The sequence below is a fragment of the Leptonychotes weddellii genome, chromosome 12 (assembly GCF_054177405.1).
Source record: "Leptonychotes weddellii isolate Sample4059 chromosome 12, ASM5417740v2, whole genome shotgun sequence".
NCBI lineage: Eukaryota > Metazoa > Chordata > Mammalia > Carnivora > Phocidae > Leptonychotes > Leptonychotes weddellii.
Window position 1 is genome coordinate 72,555,771 of NC_138380.1, and position 21,408 is coordinate 72,577,178.

Genomic DNA, 21,408 nt, shown 5'->3' on the forward strand with positions numbered 1-21,408 from the left:
TCTGTAGATGTTGATTATTGCTACTTGAAACCTAGTTTGGTATTCAATCAATAAACGTCAAGGCACACAGCTATGGATATAAAAAATGATGAGAAATGGGGTGCCTGGGTGCCTCAGTCAGTTAAGCATCTGCCTTTGGCTCAGGTCATGATCCCAGGGTCCTGGGATCGAGCCCCGCATCAGGGTCCTTGCTCAGCAGAGAGCCTGCCTCTCCCTCTCCCTCTATCCCTCTCCCTACCTCATGCTTACACTCGCTCTCTCTCGCTCTCTCTCTCTCTGACAAATACATAAATAAAATCTTTTTAAAATATGATGAGAAATAATTCTGGCCCTTGAGAAATGTGTGCTGTTGTGAAAAGTATAGGACATATTCACATGAAAAATAATTTGTGCAAGACACTGCGTTTGTCAGGCAGAGTTATAAGATAACTCTCTCTGACCTGAGATGGTAAGATAAAGTTGTTCACAGTAAGAAGTTGAGCTGGCCCTTGAAGGATACATCACAGCTGGATATACTAAGGAGATCCAGCCAGGCAAAGGATCAAGCAAATGCTATGCATGTTTGGAAGTGACAGATTTATTTCCCAGGATATTGAATGTGTGTGATAGAGCAGTGGAAATAAGATTGGGCTTGGTTGTGGAGGATATTAAATGCCAGATTGAGAAGTATGGATCCCAAACATTGTATTAATATTTTCATTTGGTTCCTGAGTCACTCCATCTGTAAATCAGAACGTGAACTTAAGATCTGGATCAATTAAAAAGTGATGAACTTGCTTACCTGAAAACAGCAGTTGTTCATGACAGGCCTCTTTTCTTTGACCTGAGAGATTTTGCAAAAGCAAACTGATGCCGACATTTAAAACCATTGGTTTAAGGATGATATAAATATCTTTATCAGCCTTAAGTATGAATTCAAGTTCTAAAAGAGGATTTCTCTAATAAATTAATTAATTTAATAAATAAATGAAATAGATAAATAAAAGAGGATTTCTCACTGTTGAAACATCCTCTGAGCTGATTTCTTCATACCACCCCACAACAGTACAGGGTGGACGTTTGTGGTTTGCCTGCCTGGCGTTCCTTCCTTTCCTTCACTGCAGTGTTGCTTTCCCCATTGTAGCTGATTGGGCAGAACAGCCAGCGAAAGGACCCAGACCTTCTCTGGCCTCGGGAGGGACATATGACTTAAGAGCAGTCACGTTCCCTGATCTTTTTTTTTTTTTAAGATTTTACTTATTTATTTCACAGAGAGAGAGAGACAGCGAGAGAGGGACCACAAGCAGGGGGAATGGGAGAGGGAGAAGCAGGCTTCCCGCGGAGCAGAGAGCCCGATGCGGGACTCGATCCCAGGACCCTGGGATCATGACCTGAGCCAGACGCTTAACGACTGAGCCACCCAGGCGCCCCACGTTCTCTGGTCTTGAAACCGAAATCTTAGCAGAATGTCACAGACTGTGAAACTTAGGCAAAATATCCCATAATATCCCAAAAAACCCTAGCCAGAAAGTTTATTCGTTTCTATGACTTAGCCTCCCGGAGATGTTCTCTGTCCTATGCCCTGGGACACATGCTCTATAGTTTTCTCTTCATAGCCTCCAAGAAATTCCTTTTTGTTGTTTTCCTTAAGTTTTCCGCAGAGAGTTTTTATGGCTTGCAATTGAGGATACTGACGAGTACCGGGCAGATTCTAATAATGGTTGGGAGGTTTTAGTCTGACACGCTATTGTTGATAGGTTCTATTTTGGACCTGCCTAGTGTCTCATAGCTGAAGTGACAGTGTAATTAGTTATCTTAAACTGGGGCACTTTTGAGAGTGAAAATGAGCATCATTAAAAATTAATCTGTAACAACAGATGTAATACCAGACCCGAGCATAAGTCTTACCCTTCGTGACAGTGTATCTTGTGTAAAAAAATTCAGATAACAAGCTCTGGTTTGCATTTCCGCTCATCTGAAAATGTCGTCAGTGATTCTGTCAAAGAATAAATAGTGGAATTCTGAATCCCTCATAAAATTATTGGAGAAAAAGCGTTACTTGCAGAAAAAAAAATCCCTGCAGCCTGATTTTCTCCTTAATGGGTCTTAATGAAAAGTTATTTGGGTGGTTGTTTGCAAATAAGGACTTCGGATGTGTCCTCAGTGTCATTGTTGGGAATCCATGTAATTCTAGTAAGACTATTTTACATTTGCTTACTTCACATTATGGTAAAGACAAAACCAACATCAGTATCAAGTAACATAAATGATTGAACTTAAAAAAATGGATTTTTTTTATTCATTAGCCATTTCGTGGAAAACTGAAATATATTTCAAACTTCCAAATAAGATTAGTAAAATGTGTACATTTATCCTTCTTTTGTCAAATTTTTAATATTTTACCATTTTCTTATGATTTTAAAATTGATTTAAAGGTGAACATTCAGGGGCATGTGGCTGGTTCAGTTGGTAGAGCATCCAGATCTTGATCTCTGGGTTGTGAGTTCGAGTCCCATGTTGGGTGAAGAGATTATTATACAATCTTTAAAAAAAAAATTAAAATAAAGGTAAACACGCAGAAGAATGTAAATTACTTTTTCCCTCCATGAGGATCTTGAGAGCATATTTTGGAGGTATGAAACCCTCAACAAAAATGCTTAATTAGAAAAGAAGTGGATGTCACAACTCATGACTGGAGTCCTTAATCTGTTAACATCATTAAGGCGATAAAGCAAATCCATTTTCTTTCTATGACTGAAAAACTGCTCTACATGAATCTGGAGATGTGACTAAATTATTTAACCTTGTTCTGCGAAACAGTTGTTCGCCAGAGAGAGGAGAGACTCCCGTGCCCCTGCTGAAAGAGATAATGCAGTATTGGTTTAAAGCCACTAGAGGGTGAGTTGAAAAACACAGCCAGTTCGCAATATGAAAGCATTTCTGCAAAACAACACTTCAGTGAATCAATATGTAACAATTTATATTTGAAAGTACTATTTACCTTCATAGGATTTCATTATAGGGAGTCATACTTATACTTTGAGATAATTTATAAACAGTGATTTGATGACTTGATAGGAGCCAACTCACTAGAAATTGAGCCCTCCTATGTCTTTCCTGTGACATGGTGCTACTTATTTTTAAAGTGATTTACTTGAAAATAAATCTAACTAAAAGCTAAGACTCATTAGTTTTATGTTTTATTTTATGTTTTGGTTCAGATTTTTTAAAAGTATCTATTCATTTGTGTGAGAGAGACAGAGCACAAGCAGAAGGGAGAGGCAGAGGGAGAAGCAGACTCCCAGCTGAGCAGGGAGCCTGATGTGGGGATCGATCCCGGGACCCTGGTATCGTGACCTGAGCCGAAGGCAGACGCTTAACCATCTGAGCCATCCGGGTGCCCCTTAGTTAGGATTTTTTTTTTTATCATTTAGATAAATTTGATAGATTTAACTTACAAAAATAAACCAACACTTATATTAAACATGCGAAGTCTGTTATTCAAGCATAATCACACACTCTGTGGTAGAACAGAAATCTGGCAGTACATTTAGGAAGAATGTTTAGAATGATTACAATTCCTGATAAATCCCAAATTCACTTTTTAAGTATCACAAAGGCTCACTAGTTTCTTCAGAGTGTCTCCATTTTAGTCATACATTAGATTTATTTAAATCAACTTGGTTAAACATTTCCAGCTAGACATCATTTAGTTCTTTTATTTTTTAACCCCAAACTGCTGTTGGAAAATGTATCATCTTTGGGTATATGTTTCTTTTTCAAATTTTACAAGTATTAATTTCATAGGCTCCTTATTACTATTTTCAATTATGAATACGATGACGACGTTGAAGGCTGACGTTACTGAACCAGGGACTGTTCACAGTCCACAATGATCTTGTCTATTGCGCCAAAAACGATTTTGAGTATATAAAACAAATTAACTCATCCAATCCTCAAAACAAGACTCTTCGGGAGGTGCTCCCATTATCTTGATTCTGTAGATAAGGAAACTGAGATTTAGTAACATGCCTCACATCACACTCCACTAAGGACTGGGGCCAGGATTCCAACTGGGCAAGTTTAGCCCCTAATACGCTGACAGGTTTTCGACTTGAGTTGTTTCGAAGTAATTAAGTTCTGCTACTTGGAAACAAGAGATTGTTAAAAGTCATCAAGTTCTCATCTATTACCATGCAATCTTGAAGTTTACACCCATTTTTGGTTATTTATTATTAGTTTCTAGATCTTAAAATCATATGATCTTAAATTTTGGTGATGATATGACATACCTAAAAGTCCTATTTTCTGAATGATCAAAACATAATCTCTTCTCAGTTTCCTGTCGTGTCTAAATGGTGTATAAAATGTTACCCCAGGCGTCAAAAGAATCAACTGACATTTTTGAATCTCAGTTTTCACATTTGCTTTTGCTATTCTGTAAAAACTATATTAGTATATACTTAATTATATAATTATTTAATCATATCGACTTAGTAATATCTAGTATTTATTTAATAACTACCATTCTCTTTTGATTGCTTGCCTGTCTTCCTTTTTCTGTAATACTAATGTTGGTGATACTGAACAACGTTCGTATGCTAACATGTTACAGAGGCAGCTTGCAACTATGGAAAAAAAGCCAAACCCATTTGATGCACATCAAAGATGGAGATTCTGTTTCTGACACTGTCACTTAAGTTATGTCAAGCAAAGGACAATTTTCTGAGCTTCAGTTTCTTCACTTGAATACTGAAGATAATTCCAAGTGAGGTAGCCCCACAGTTTTCAGAAAATAAAAAATGTGCTAGACGATGTCCTGCGAATTGGAAACGATGCAGTGGTGTGTTCGTTATCAGTGCTATGGTTAGTGTTACTTCAGTCCAAGATCAAAAACATATCAAGAGATGAAAAAGGAACATGTGACAGCTTATAAGAAGTGTATAGCATTGGGGTGACTGGATGGCTCAGTCAGTTAAGTGCCGGACTCCTGATCTCAGCTCAGGTTTTGATCCAGGGTTGTGGGTTTGCCCTGCTTGGGGCCCCCATTGGTTCCCATGTCGGGGCCCATGCTGGGCATGGAGCCTACTTTAAAAATACAGTGTATAGCACAACCAAAGAATTTAAAAGTACTGTTTAAGATAAATTCTAATTAAGATGCTTGAAAGTAGTTTTGATCTCAAAACCCCCACTAAATAGCTTACAGTTGAATTCTGTAAACTCTTGGATTCTGTGAAAGAATGTAAAAGGGGATAAGATTGGGGGAAAAAAAAAAAAGTTGGATTCAAATTGTGGATGGTTTTAATGTCCAGAACATTTGTCCTTGGTCTAAGAGAAAATTGGACTCACTGAATGTTTTCCAACAGAATAATGATACAAGACCTCTAATTTAAGGACATTAATTTTACAGCAGCATTTGGGACTGCCTGTTAGGTAAGAATTGAGAAGAAAACCAATTATAACAGAGTAGGTAATAGATGAAGAATGCCTGCAAATATTTGCAAAGTATACACCACAACTTAATAATTTGCTTCAAACTTGAAAAAAAATTAATGTTGGTAGGTAAACATAAATAAAAGAGGGAAATTTGAATTGTGTATGATTTTAGTTTATTGCAAATAATTTAAGCTGATTTTAAAAGCTAGCTGTCTAGAGCAGTTAAATGCTCTATTAAAAGATCCTACCAAATTGTAAATAGATTTGCTGAGATAATTTCCTAACTCCCATTTTAGTGAATTCCTTTGATCATTTTATTTGGAAAAAAAGCACTCACATAAATTTCCATAAGTGAATAATAATGTTTTGACTAAATGCAATGTATTATCCACTTATCAATAGTTTAGAAATTTAATTAACTAGAATTTAACAGTGCAATAGAGATTAACTCTTTTTGACTTCAGTCTAACAATGGCCCATAATATCAAGAAAGTTTAAAATATGCATATGAATACACACAACAATCCCCTAGTGGTAATGCTGTAGACAGTTTTGTTTATCGGCAGTATAATGACATAAAACCAGTGAGTGAATTGCAGCAGCTGTGAGGGGGGTAAGGGTCTAAAAACGGAAGCAGTGGGCCAAGATTTTCCTAGAAAAAGCCAGAAGAGCACTATTAAGGTATTTTCCTTTGGTAATGAAGAAATGATAGGCTGGCAAGAGTGAAGCATCACAATGCAATCAAGAAAGCAAGAGATATCCCAAGATCAGTAAGACAGAATGAGCAGGTCTTTGAATTAAGTACAGAATGATCACAAGACAGAACACCGTGCTTTTTTTTTTTTTTTTTTTTTTTTTTTTTTAAGATTTTATTTATTTATTTGAGAGAGAGAGAATGAGAGACAGAGAGCATGAGAAGGAGGAAGGTCAGAGGGAGAAGCAGACTCCCCGTCGAGCAGGGAGCCCGATGCGGGACTCGATCCCGGGACTCCAGGATCATGACCTGAGCCGAAGGCAGTCGCTTAACCAACTGAGCCACCCAGGCGCCCAGAACACCGTGCTTTTTGTCACAGGTTTTCAGTTGCAAGGATAATGTATGGTGATCATACGGAGACTCACTTTAACTTGGCTCACCCTTCATGAGAAATTCATTTTGGTTTGTTTGTCTCTTCATGAGTAATGAAACTGCGGCTAAATTTAGCTGTGCTGTGAAATTGAATCCCACTTATTAAGTAATAAGTGGCATCTATTGGCAAATTTAGGGGTAAGCATGTTACTATACTCACTCTGTGTTAGAAGAAACATGACAATTCTGCATATTTTTTTTAAAAGATCAGCTTTTATACGGATCGGGATGAGTTCAAGTGTATGTTGGTTTAAATAAGAAATTTTTCTGTTTGCCACTGGTTTCTTAACTATAACACTCAAGTACATTCAAAAGTCTTATAAACCTAGGAAACACCAGAAGTGGTCTTAACAAGCAATGGGACATAATGCTGATGCTAATTTAAAGAAAAAAATGGCTCTGTCATAACAGCTGTTAACTGCTGTGCTCAGACTCTCCACACTGTTGCTTCTCATTTAAACACAGAAATGACTGATGTCAGTAAAAATAGTTCTCAGTGGTTAGCAGGCAGCAGATAAACTTCCCAGTTCCTAGCCAAATATCAAGAACTTGATAAATAATATTATTTCTGTTCCTAATAAGATAGTATAGCTTTATAGCTCTGAAGTCAGAGTAAAATCAGAAGCTCAGTGGAGTTGATTTAGAACAAAATTCTCGTGGTTGGAGATAGAAATCAACCATTCTTAAAGTCAAGCCGACTCCACCGTCATCAACAAGAGTACACATAACAGGAAAAAGTGGAATGGAAGTTTGTGCACTTTTTAGTGGATTCCAAAGAGGGACTACAATCAACTACGAAGTTGATCGTAGAACTTCGAATAAACCAAAGATTGTTATTGTGCCTAGGGATAAATATAAAACTGAAATGTGTACCTGCTCTGCACGAGCAATTAAATAGAGACCAACGACCCAATCTAAATGGAGTCATAGTTTAGTAAAAATCTCGTGGGTTTTCTTCAGTCACAGAAGGATTCTCACATCTTGTCTCTCTCTATGTGCCTAGAAACTAGTTGTATGAGAAAAAATCGGGGGTGTGTGTGTGTTGATATCAAGCCCCAAGCTTTTATGCGAAATAGTCACAAGTTTGATTTATTCTCTCATTTGACCGGTCCAGGGAACTAATGACAAGAATAAATGGATGTGAGGATGGTGGTAACGTGTTTGTTGATGACTTGCTCATAACAATTTCTCTGAATTCCTAGCCAATAGGATTTTTTTTTTTTTTTTTTTTTTTTAAGTGAGCAAAATGATGCAGTTCCAGTTTGGGTCCTTTGTTTTCCAGTAGAATATGCGGGCACTAGGTGGCTGTAGGAGACTGGGGAGCCTCAGCTATAAACTTCACCTTCACTCTTTCCCTTGCCTGACATGTTGTTCCCCCTTTTCAGTCTATATTGTTTTTCAAAACATTCCTCCTTCCTGGCACTAAGGAATTAACTGGGAACAGAGGAGAGAGGCAACAAGTATATAAAGCATTGTGGAAGAAAAAATCACCTGACAATCAGCAGTCTAAATTCAGTCCTGGTATTATACTAACAAAAGCAACTTCCTTAGCCTGCTGAGTTTTTGTTTCTTCATCTGCAAAAGTAGGAGCTAGAAATCATGCTCTCCAAGCTCTGCCATTTATTATTCTGAGTGTGTGAGAAAGGCTGAAATAAATCATCATTTCATCATCAAAGCAATATTTGTTACCACAGAATGTCAGTGCTTTTGTTTTTGCTTCTTCACAGAAACTAATGTGTCCTTTTCAAAACATCATAATTTTCTATTTCCAGTTCGGGGGGGAAAAAGTAGAATATAAACTCCAAAATCTGCTGGAATCTGTGGAGAGCTTTTGAAATCCTGTTCTAATATACGCTCTCTGTCTGTTTCAGATACCTCATTTAACTAACGGTTTGCAAGTAACACCTCTTTTTCTAGTAGAAATAGCAGTCAAAATCATTTTGTTAAGGCTTGAAGTGCATAGTTTTTATAAGTTGTCATAGATCAAAAACAGTATGTACCTGGATACTTACTGTGAGCTAAATACTAAGTTCTGGAAAGAAATTGTTGTTTAAGATCACCTGAGGTACATATCAAGCACTGCAAAGGGTTGGAAATGCTATCATACTTGCAAATGAACAAGTTGGCTTGCCACAGTTTCATAGCTGGGTCAAAGAAAAATACCTTGTTTCTCATTATATCAGCTGATAATGAAGTATCAGCATTTAAGCTTGCACTCCAATCTACACAGAAGGATTTGAAGAGGAAATGTTATCCATAGCTGGAGTGGGTTACATTATTGGAAAGGAATCCTGAATTTAGGGAATAAATCCTTTATAATGGGCAGTAAGTCTGACTGACCTTTGCCCCAGAAGAAGACATTATATTTATTTATGCACAACAGTAAGACAACTTTTTCTCCAGAGGGAGACACTATTTTCATCATAAAAAAATTGCTCCTTATACAAACATCCTCAGGAAGATAGTCCAGAACAAAAATTGTTGAGTTCCTCTACCAGCAAATTGAACAGAATCTAAGAGACCTATGGAGAATTACTTCCAACAGTATGTTAAATCAAGCTGTTTAAGGATGCCTAATCAATGAGGCTGCGTTAAAGTAAAAACTATTTATTATATTACAATAAAACTGTTTACACTTTAGACATCAATCACAGTTGGAGTTTGGGATGTCAGTGAGATAGGAAATAAGGCAAACCAGAATATCATTTTAATGTAATAATTCTTCTTTAAAATTTATTTTATTTATTTTTTTCATCATGATAAGTGTACTCTTTAATCCCCATCACCTATTTCACCCATCCCCCCACCCACCTCCCCTCTGGTCACCATCGGTTTGTCCTCTGTACTTAAGCAGTCTGTTTCTTGGTTTATCGCTCTCTTTTTCCCTTTGTTCGTTTGTTTTGATTCTTAAATTCCACATATGAATGAGATCATATGGTTTTTGTGTTTCTTTGACGTTCTTACTTAGCATTATACTCTTAGCTCTATCTGTGTGATTGCAAATGTCAAGATTTCATTTTTTTTAATGGCTGAATAATATTCCATTGTATATATGTATATGCCACTTCCTCTTTATTCATCTGTTGATGGACACCTGCTATTTCCGTGTCTTGACCATTGTAAATAATGCTGCAATAAACAGAGGGGTGCATATATCCCTTTGAATTAGTGTTTTTGTATTTTGGGAGTAAAAACCCAGTAGTGTGATCATTGGATCGTAGTGTAGTCGTGTTTTTAATTTTTTGAGGAATCTCGTACTGTTTTTCCAGAGTGGCTGCACCAGTTTGCATTCCCACCAACAGTGCCCAAGGGTTCCTTTTTCTCCACATCCTCACCAACACATGTTGTTTCTTGTGTTTTTGATTTTAGCCACTCTGAAAGATGTGAGGTGATATATCCTTGTAGTTTTGATTTGCATTTCCCTAATGGTGAGGGATGTTGAGTATCTTTTCATGTGTCTGTTGGCCATCTGGATGTCTTCTTTGGAAAAATGTCTATTCATGTCTTCTGCCCATTTTTTCATTGGATTATTTGCTTTTTGGGTGTTGAGTTATATCAGTTCTTTATATAATGTGGATATTAACCCTTTCTCAGATATGTCATTTGCATATGCACTTCTCCCATTCAGTAGGTTGCCTTTTAGTTTTGTTGGTTTGTATTCTTTGCTGTGCAGAAGCTTTTTATTTCGATGTAGTCCGAATAGTTTATTTTTGCTTTGGTTTCCACTGGCCCAGGAGACATATCTAGAAAAATGTTGCTATAGCCAATGTCAGAGAAGTTACTGCCTGTGCTTTCTCCAAGCATTTTTATGGTTTTAGTCTCACATTTAGGTCTTCAGTCCATTTTGTGTTTATTTGTGTATGGTAAAAGAAAGTGGTCCAGTTTCATTCTTTTGCCTGTGGCTGTCCAGTTTTACCAACACCATTTGTTAAAGACACTGTCGTTTTCCCATTGCATATTCATTTCCACTTTGTGGAAGATTAATTGACCATATAATTGTGGGTTTATTTCTGGGTTTTCTGTTCTGTTCCATTGATCTGTGTGTCTGGTTTTATGCCAGTACCATACTGTTTTAAGTACTACTGCTTTGTTATATAAGTTGAAATCTGGAATTGTGATACCTCCAGTTTTGTTTTTCTTTTTCAAGATTGCTTTGGCTATTTTTGGATTATTTGTTTTAGTGCTGTGAAAAATGCTGTTGGTATTTTGATAGGAATTGTGTTAAATCTGTAGGTTGCTTTAAGGAGTATAGACATGTTAATAATATTGGTTCTTCCAACCCATGAACATGGAATGTTTTTCCTTTTCTTGCATTGTCTTGAATTTCTTTCTTCAGTGTTTTCTCGTTTTCAGAGTACAAGTCCTTCACTTCTTTGGTTAAGTTTATTCCTAGATATTTTACTGGTTTTGGTGCAATTGTAAGTGGACTGTTTTCTTAATTTCACTTTTCTGCTGCTTCATTATTAGTGTATAGAAATACAACATATTTCTGTACACTGATTTAGCGTCCCACCCATCAATTCTTTATTTAGAATTGACTATGTTAAAGGCTATTATCAAGGTCATCAACAATCTCCATTTTGCTGAAGTCATGGTCAGTCCTACAGCCTTCTGTCCACCACTCTGCAGCACTGACAAAGTTGACTACTTCTCAATCCTGAAGCACGTCCTTCTGTGATTTTTGAGATGCCACAGAATCTTAGTTTTTATCTTCCCATATTCATAGCTCCTTTCTAGGCTACTTTGTTACACTTTGCTCATATCACAAAACTGTACATATTAGTATGCCCTTGGATAAAATTTGAGCCCTCTTCTCCATCAAACTTTTTCCTAGGTGATCTCATCCAGGCTCCCAAATTAAAATCTAATCCATATTCTAATTACCCAAATTATGTCTCCAGCTCAAAACTCTGTCCAGATATCCACGCTCATATACCCAACCCTCTATTCATATTTCTCCCAGCATGGAATTGGCATATCTAACTCAACATGTGCAAAAAAGAACCCCGGATTTCCCCCAGCCCAACAAGATCAGTTTTTCCTTAAGAGTTCCCCCCCCGACACATACACATATCAACTCATTTGCTCAGGCCTCAAGCTTCAAAGTTGTGCTTGATTTCTCTCTTTTCCATATTCTTGACAAGCAATCCATTCATCGGTCATGTCAGCATGACACCTACATAAACCTAACATCTGACTCCTTCTCACTATCCCTAGTACATGACTGTTGTCCTAGCTATTGCCATTTGTTGCCTGTTGGACTACCTTCGCTTCTTAAATGCTTTTACTCTTCAGTGTGGTTCATTCTTATATGGTACCCAGAATGACCATTGTAAGATGACTTAAAATGTTCCCAGGCTTAAACTCTTACAAAGACTTTCACTTTTTGAATAGAAGCGAAACCAACTCTTAACAGGGGCCCCCAAGACCTGCAGCTTTCATTAGCATTCCCTTGCTGGCCCTGTCCTCGTGCCACTCTCCCAGGTATTCTCTGAACTTCACTCATGCTACCTTTCTCATGCGCCTCAAGCATGTCAAACCTCTCCCCATCTTGGGTGTCTTTCACTTGCTCTGCATTTTGCCTGAAATACTCTTCCCCCAGATTTCTGCATGGTTGTGTCTTTGTCATCAGTCACATCTTAGTTCAATTTTATCGCAAAGAGATTTCTCAGAGCTCCCACTCCTTCCAAACCAGTCACTCACTGTAGCAGACACTTCTAGCTTCTTATTCTACAGCCATTTTTCTTTGATAACAGAGCTTTGATTTTATTCACATCTCCTAGGAGAACAGAGTTTTCCAGGGAGACCAGACCTCTCTCAGCCCCAAGGCCTGACTTTTGGTTATTTTAAGGCAAGAGTGGTCATCTCAGACTATTACCAATTGATCAGTTTAGGCATAAATCTGTCATACAGTTCAGAGGCTGCTTTGGGTAGGCAGGAAGCCATGGCAGTTCTAGAAAAATGTATCTCTTAAAAAGGATGCTCCCTTAATTTAAGATATCTCTTAAAAAGAGATCCCTCAGATATCCCAGGATATCTGAGACTGTCAGCTAATTTGGAGTTCCTGAGGCTATCCAGGCAAAAAAGACTGGCCAAGAGGCAGAAAAATATCAAAGAAGGAAGAATTTCTGTAAATGGTGACCTAGCTGAGCTTTCGAATTGGTCATCCAGGAGCTTTTCTAGCTCCGCCTTCACATTACGTGAGATAATCAATGTCCTTCCCCAAATTTTATTTTGTTTTTCCTATAACTTCAGATAAGAAGCATCCGCATTGCTACGTTAGATATCCAATTATCCTATTTTTTCCTTCCTAGCACTTTCCGCAATGAGGCCAGGGACCTCATCCTTCTTGTTCATCCCTATTTATGTAGCACCAAGGTAGGGCCTTGACTATAGCAGGTATTTGGCAAATATTTTTAAATTAGTGACTAAATTAGTGAAACAAAACAGATGTCCAGTGGAGCTCATAATATATCGAAAGGAAGAAAGAAATGGTCACAGACCTTCACACATGTAACAGGTATAATAATCCTTTGAAATATGTTAATGTGCTTTTCTCTGTCACGTCTGTACTATGTTTACCTTCCAGCAATCAGCTCCTGTGTGCATGCATAACGGGGCAGAAGTAGAGCTGACAAAGAAAGAGAAATAGGTCTTCAGCTTGGAAGGACAAAAGTTGGATTTTGGGGGGTGTCTTGCAAGACAGTTATCTCAACTCCAGGTGATTTTGGAAAAAAAAAAAAGGATTTTCTAAATTCTTTCAACTTCTTCTTTTTTTTTTTTAAGATTTTTATTTATTTGTGAGAGAGAGAATGAGAGACAGAGAGCATGAGAGGGAAGAGGGTCAGAGGGAGAAGCAGACTCCCCGCCGAGCAGGGAGCCCGATGCGGGATTCGATCCTGGGACTCCAGGATCATGACCTGAGCCGAAGGCAGTCGCTTAACCAACTGAGCCACCCAGGCGCCCTTAAATTCTTTAAACTTCTATTAGCACATTAAGATTTCAGCCTTCCCAGCTGGAGTGCTCAGTTATATCTGCAGCGAGGTAGAGAAACACCAAGCAAATGAGTCTTGGCACTTGTGGAAGAAGGTGGTTAGAGAGGTTTCTAGAGTAAAGAGAAGGGAGAAAGTGTAAGGAAAGGGAAAAATATCTTTCCCTTCCCCGTGAGATATGTGAGTTTGAAGAACATTATAGAAGTATTAAGACTGTATCAGAGGAAACTAAAAGTATTTGAAGTTAGTACCTCACTTACCTGGATAGATCATGAAAGAGGTTGAAACATGGAGAATTCTCTGTGATCCTTCCCAAGCCCTGAAGGCAGGAGATATCTAGAGGGAGGAGCACTGGGGCAATGGAAGACTAGTGGGACAATAGAGACTGAGAAGTCTTTCACCTGGAAGTACAAATGCCTGGAATGAAGAGCTTCAGGGAGTGTCAGTGCGATGCCTCCAAGAGTCAGAGCCCACTTCAGTAGGGAAATGATGAGAGCAACACAAAACAGTGGAAGCCAATAAGGATCTAGGGGACAGTGTATAAATGTGAATATACATAGGCTACGTCTTTGTCACAAATCTATATCTCTACTCCGAACCTCACCTTTGAATTCTTTTTTTTTAAGATGTATTTATTAGATGGGGGGAGGGGCAGAAGGAGAGGGAGAGAATCTCAAGCAGACTGCCCGCTGAGCACAGAGCTGAGGTGGGGCTGGATCTCAGGACCCTGAGATCCTGACCTGAGCTGAAACTAAGAGTCAGAGCCACCCAGGCACCCCTCACCTTTGAATTCTGACAAACATACCCATTTGCCTGCTCAACAGTTCCACTTGCATGACAAATTAAAAGCTTAAAATTAGCATACTCCCTCAAAATTAGCATATCTAAAACAGAAATCTTATGTTTCTTACCCCAAATCTGCTCCTCCTTCTGCCTTTTCTATCTCGATAAATGTTCCCCTTACTCAGTTGTTGGGTTTAAAATCTTGAACATCAGTCTTGACCTCACTCTGAAACTAATAGTCAGTTGCAAATCCGTCAGCAGGTTTGACCATGTCTGAGTTCAAAATACAATCAAAATCTGGTTACTTTCCATCCATCTCCATTACTGCCTCTTTCATCTGAGCCACTATCATTTCTTGCATGGACATTTGTGATCTTTTCTTCACTGCTCACCATTAGAGTTTTGCCAACTTTAAGTCTGTTTTGCACACACACCTGTAGGTATAATCCTTTTAAGATAAAAGTCAGAGTGTCCCTCTGCTGCTTAAATCCTACAAAATTTTTTTTAAAGATTTTATTTATTTATTTGACAGAGAGAGACACAGCGAGAGGAGGAACACAAGCAAGGGGAGTGAGAGAGGGAGAAGCAGGCTTCCTGCTGAGCAGGGAGCCCGATCGATGTGGGGCTTGATCCCAGGACCCTGGGATCATGACCTGAGCTGAAGGCAGACGCTTAACGACTGAGCCACCCAGGTACCCCAATCCTACAAATGGTTTTATGCAGCACTAACAATAATATCCAGATCTCTCACTGTGGCCTAGGAGGCTCCACTTCATCTGGTCCCTAGGTACCTTTCTGATGCATTCACCAGCTACTACTGATCTTCTACAGCCTCGCTGGCCTCATGATTAGTCGTCTGCCAAAACAAGGAGGCCCTGCATCAAGTCCTGTGGAACCTTTCCCCCTCAGTGGTCTGGTAGCTTGCTCCTTCTCTTCATTCAGGTCTTTGATCAAATGTTCATACATCAGCAACTTCTTAATGACCACTCTCGAAGAAGGGTAAACATAGACTTTTTTGTTCTAATGCCAAAACACTCTCTTTACAATTCTTTCCACTGCCAATCACACTGTAGTATGTTGATTCCAAGTTGCAAATCCTGTTAAAGAAAACAAAATTTGGGCAGTGAAAGTATATTATTTAAAATATACCAGTAAACAGAGGTGCCTGGGTGGCTCAGTCGGTTAAGCATCTGCCTTCAGCTCAGGTCATGATCCCAGGGTCCTGGGATGGAGCCCCATGTCAGGCCCTCTGCTCTGCGGGGAGCCTGCTTCTCCCTCTCCCTCTGCCTGCTGCTCTGCCTGCTTGTGCTCTCTCTCTCTCTGTGTCAAATAAATAAATAAATAAAATCTTTAAAAAAATAAAATATACCAGTAAATCAAAATAGAGTTCAAATGAAAGAGGAATCATTTCCAATGGATGAAATCAAAAAATCTTTATTAAGTAGTTGGCATTTAAGGTAGACCTTGAAGAATAAATATGGTTTCTTAGGACCCACAGGACCTGCAAGCCGATTAGATCCAAGCAATGGATTGCAGATATGATGAGATGTTACCATGTGTCCGGCTTGTAGGATACTGGATTCCATTATCAAAAGATAGGCTTATACTGAAATTGCAAAATGAGGGAAGGCAAAGTGAGAGAGCAAAAGTCCTAGAAGTTCTAAGTTACCAAGGCAAAAATATGGGTATTTTCTTGGTTTGTAGGACTCTGGTGATTAGAATGTGATACAGCAGAATTTATGGGTTTATGCAGAAAAAGAACAGATTTGAGGCTGGTCTTAGGCTCCTGTGCTCAATTTTTAGACTTTTCCAAGATTACGCCTGCCAGGGAGCAAGATGGTTTCAAGGACCCAAGGTGGTCTGGACCTAAAGACTGGGGCTAAGTATCTTGGTCTGGTGAGGCTGTGCTCTGGACTGAATTGTGTCCTCCCAAAACTCATATGTTGAAGACCTAACCCTCCATGTGGCTCAATTGGAAATAGAATCTTTAAGGAGGTAATTAAGGTTAAATGAATTCATAACGGTGGACCCCTAATCCAATAGGACTGGGGTCTTGATATGAAGAGATAGACACCAGCTCTCTTCTCCAGGTGGGGACACAGGGAGAAGATGGCCATCTATTAGCTGGGAGGAGAGTCCTTACCAGAAAGCTAACATGCTGACTCCCTGTTCCTAGATTTTCCAGCCTCCAGAACTATAACAAAGTAAATGTCTGTTGTTTAAGCCCCCCAGTCTATGGTATTTTCTCATGACAGCCTAAACCGACTAACACATGAAAACGAGTAGCGCTCCACAATTTCATGATTACCACTTGGCCAAATGACCAGGCAAGAGTCAAATAAGAATTTCAGTGTGACTACATAAAAAAAAAAATTCCTGGAGGGGCGTCTGAGTGGCTCAGTTGTTGGGCGTCTGCCTTCAGCTCAGGTCACGATCCCAGGGTCCTGGGATCGAGTCCCGCATCGGGCTCCCTGCTTGGCGGGAAGCCTGCTTCTCCCTCTCCTGCTCCCCCTGCTTGTGTTCCCTCTCTCGCTGTGTCTCTCTCTGTCAAATAAATAAATAAAATATTTTTAAAAATTCCTGGATAATAGAAATAAAGGCAGTTGGAGAGGTTGTGGACGTCCCACATGACACTTCTGTCTGCCAGTGCGTCTCCATTGCAGAGAGATGGCTCTACCGTGCTAGCCTGATCCTGATCATGGCAATGGCTTGCTCTTCAATCATTGCTCATCATCTATGGCATAAAGTTCCTACCTGTCCTGGCAAGCGAGGCCCTTCACGATCCGGATCCAGTGCTGCACTTTTGATTTGTCTCCTGCCACGAACACTAACACCCTAATTTTTGGCCTAAAGGAACTGTGTCAAATTTCACGTGTTCCCATGCTGTTTTCACAGCTTCAAGCTTTACATTCTACCCGGGAAGCCTTCTCTCCTTCCCAATCCTCCTCTTCCATTTTTAAAACAACTATTCCATTCTTCAAGTCCTGGCTACAATCTTGCCTTCTTTCCTGATCCCAGAATTATTCTGTTCTACATACTCCCATTGCAACTTGAACGTTCATCCATTATATAAACCCAACTGCCATTATCTTTTGCATATGCTTCCCTGTAGTGGACTTATTTCAGAGCCTGAACTTGTCACATGGTATTCACTTGGCCTGGAAAACTGTCTCCCTCTCTCCTTGTGCTTCCCTGTTTTGCAAGTATAATTCCTGTTCATCATCAGTCCTTGAACTGAAATCCTTCTGGAAAACCATTCCAGTTTCTTAAGATTCGCTCATCTCCCTAAATAGCCCTTCTTACCCTCATTACCCCTTGATTGCTTTGTATTTATTTATTTGCTCTTTTCCTCACTCTGGAATGATGAATGAGTGCCTTCTCTCTGCTAGAACTCTACTGTCCAGTAGTGCAGCCACTAACCACAGGTGACTCATGAACCCTTGAAATGTGGCTAGTCCCCATCGAGATGTGCTGTAATTATAAAATACGCACCAGATTTTGAAAATAGGACCAAAAAAATAATATGAAGTATCACAATAAAATTTTGTATATGGATTACATGTTGAAATGATAACATCTTGGACATATTGAGCTAAAAATTATTAAAATTCACTTTTTTGTTTTTACTCCTTCTAACCTGGCCACTGGAAAATTAAAAAAATTTTTGTATGTGCTATACATTATATTTCTACTAGATAGCACTACCCTAGATCATAGTCTTCAGACAGAGAGAAAACATATTTTATTGATTTTTCTTCAGTTACTTGTATGGCTCAAAACTATTGAATGAATAAATTAATAAATGGCAAATATCAGTGGAAAAAAATAACAATATCACTTAATTAGCAGCAAGCAAAGAAGTTTACACAGGTTGTATGTTACTAATCCAAGTGATTTTAGATCCACCATAAAAATTGCTCTCTTCATTGTATTATTACAATATGGAGAAATCAGGGAAAAAGAGACTAGCTTGAAAACCTTATGATAGTAAAGTTCTGACTCTAAAATGTACATCCTGACTTTAATATATACTTTCAATTTTTCATTTGAATCTGTGTTTGGGGGGCAATTCTGAATGTGCCTGTCATAGGCAGATGCTTCTGTTCTCTAAGACTAGAGACATAGGAATCAGTAGGTGGTGGTGCAGATGGCAAAGAGAGGGTGGGGTGACATTTCAAACTGTGGGCGGGACTAATGCAAATTTGGCAGCCTGAATGGAATTTTGGTAGGCCTGATAATTTTTGCAAGACTTCTTGCTTCCCAAGCAGTCTTTATCTACCCCCCCAAGCCCCCCATCATGTATATATACATACGCACATACACTTAACTCTCTCCATTGGAAATCTTTTATATTGCAATTCTCAAAGACCAAAAGAGCCCTTCTCAAAATTGTGCTTATGGGACCAAACTTTGTACTTCTAATATTGGAAACCACAGGAATTTCTATTAAAAAGGATCTTAAATATAGATAAATTTGTTTTCCATTATGCATTTAATTATTAGAAACATTATGCATACTGTATAGTTTTAATATTTAATAATAGCAAATTATTTCATCTGATTTTTTTTTAGCTATTGTCATTGGAATTGTAGAACTGGAGAATGCACACTTCTTAAGATAAGTTAGCCTCCACACTGAGCTTGGCTGGCGTGACTCAATGCCATTTGCAAAAGCACAAGGTGGAGGAATTTAATCTCTGTATCCTTGATCCCTAACCTTTCTGTAGAGAATGTCCTCCAACTTGTCAACGTGTTCATATAGCAATGATATGTTTTCAGCTGTCTAGCCATTATAGCGCACTGAGTTATATTCTTTTTTTTTATGTGCTTGAACACGGGAGGGCCAATTATGTTACTGAAAAATTTAACTTTCTGTAAATTACTCTTACCAATATTCTCATTTGCCAAATTTGTAAAAATACTGGAAGTTTCAAAGATGAAATTGTTCATTAACTGTGATAAAATGATGCATGTCTTTTGGTCCCACAAAATGCTATAAACACTGATATTCCAAATTCAGTCTCCTTTTAAGTTTTTGCTGTAGCAAGGAGGAAAAAAAAAGAGATACTGTCAAGTGTTAAGTGAGGCTCTGGAGTAACCTATATTCTTATACATTGTTATACATTGATGGTAGTTACTATGAAAAACAGTTTAGCATTATGTAGTAAAATGGTACATACCCCACTACCCAAGAACTCATTCTTAGAGTCTTGTCCTAAAGAAATTCTCAAACATGTGAAGAAGAAATAGGTACAAGAATGTTCACAGGAACACTGTTAGTGATAGCAGAGAATTAGGAACTACACAAAGGTCTGTCAACAATAAAATGGTTCAAATAACTGTGGTGAATCTATACAATGGAATGCTAGGCAGCAAGAAAAATGAATGATCTGTAGCTAAAATGAACATGATTGTACCATGGAGTCCTGAGGTTGGAAGAAAAATAAGACATAAAGGATTACATACAGTAAAATCCCATTTATTTAAAGTCTTGATATATGCAACATCAAGCAATACATTGATTAGAAATACAGACATAAGAGATAAAAATGTTTACACATTAAAAAAAAAAGTCATGACAAACAAAGTTCAAGATATTAGTGAATTCATGGTGAAGAGGGGGTGGGGAGTGATGGAAGCAGGGCAGGGCAAGCAAGGGCTTCAAGGTATCCTGGAAATGCTCTGTTTTCTAACCTGAGTGGTGGGTATGGAAGTGTTTATTTATTATATTTTATATAAAGTTATTAAGTTTCATTAAAACTTATAATTTGTTATGAATGTTTTGTGTACATCAAATAGTTAATGTAAAATAATTTAAAACATGGAGTTATAAAAGAAAGGAAAGGAGGGAGGGAGAAAAACTGAAAAAATAAAGGGGAAAAAATAATGACAAAGAAAGAGAGAATAAAATAGTTGACTAGTCTGTCTGAGCAAAATGGAAATCCCAAAGGGAAGGTTGCAAAGAACAGAGCAATGTTGGTTATGATGATATATTATTAACAGTAAGATTGAAATAATCCTAATGATGATATAGTATCTAAAATTATGCAGTATTTTCCAGACAGGATTTTCAGTTTATATATTCACTGATTTGACCATTACAATAACTTCAGGGGCGACATTCTACTGCTGTTTTCATTTTTCACATTATTAAACTGAAAGAAATAAATCCCAGTAAATTTGAACAAGTTTCATATTTGGTAAGTGGCAGAGTAGGGATATTAATCCCATTACAGACAGACTGGTTTCTTTTTTTTTTTTTTTAAAGATTTTATTTATTTATTTGACAGAGAGAGACACAGTGAGAGCAGGATCACAAGCAGGGGGAGAGGGAGAGGGAGAAGCAGGCTTCCCGCGGAGCAGGGAGCCCGATGCGGGGCTCGATCCCAGGACCCTGGGACCATGACCTGAGCCGAAGGCAGACGCTTAACGACTGAGCCACCCAGGTGCCCAGACAGACTGGTTTCTTAAGGCTCCAAGAATCATGGTGCCCAGATAATGAGTAAGTAAGCCTCTCCGGCAAAGCCTCCATGAACTTCCCTTCATCTTTTCTAGAATACAACTAGGTCATTTATGAGAATTTTGCTCAGTCTCATGGATGTCAGGCAAATTGTTTCAGGAGCTACAAGATTAAAATCTGAGTTTCTACCTTTACCTTTTAAGAAATTCTACAGTTGTCTGCCTCTTCTCAAGACTGGTCATCCTGTATGAGATACTGAGTTTGGAATCTGTAGCAAAGGCATTAGGTCACTTTTATTAAATGCATTTTCATGCATTACCGTATCTTCCTCTGTTTCAATCCTTCATCTTCTTCCCAGAGAAATAGTGAGTCTTATATAATGCATGGGATTTTTCATCTAGTACATAATCTTAAAGAATAAAATTAGAAAATATATTCTGTATTTTTAGCTGAGTCTTAAGTGAAAACCCACTGAGGGCACTGCCAGATACAGAGTTTTATACCCAGAAACCATCACAAATGGTTACAAACAAGCAAAAATGGTTAAGATTCTATATATTTTTCCAAAATGTTAGCATATGTTGTAACCATCTCTTAATTTCTTACATCATTGGGCGCCTGGGTGGCTCAGT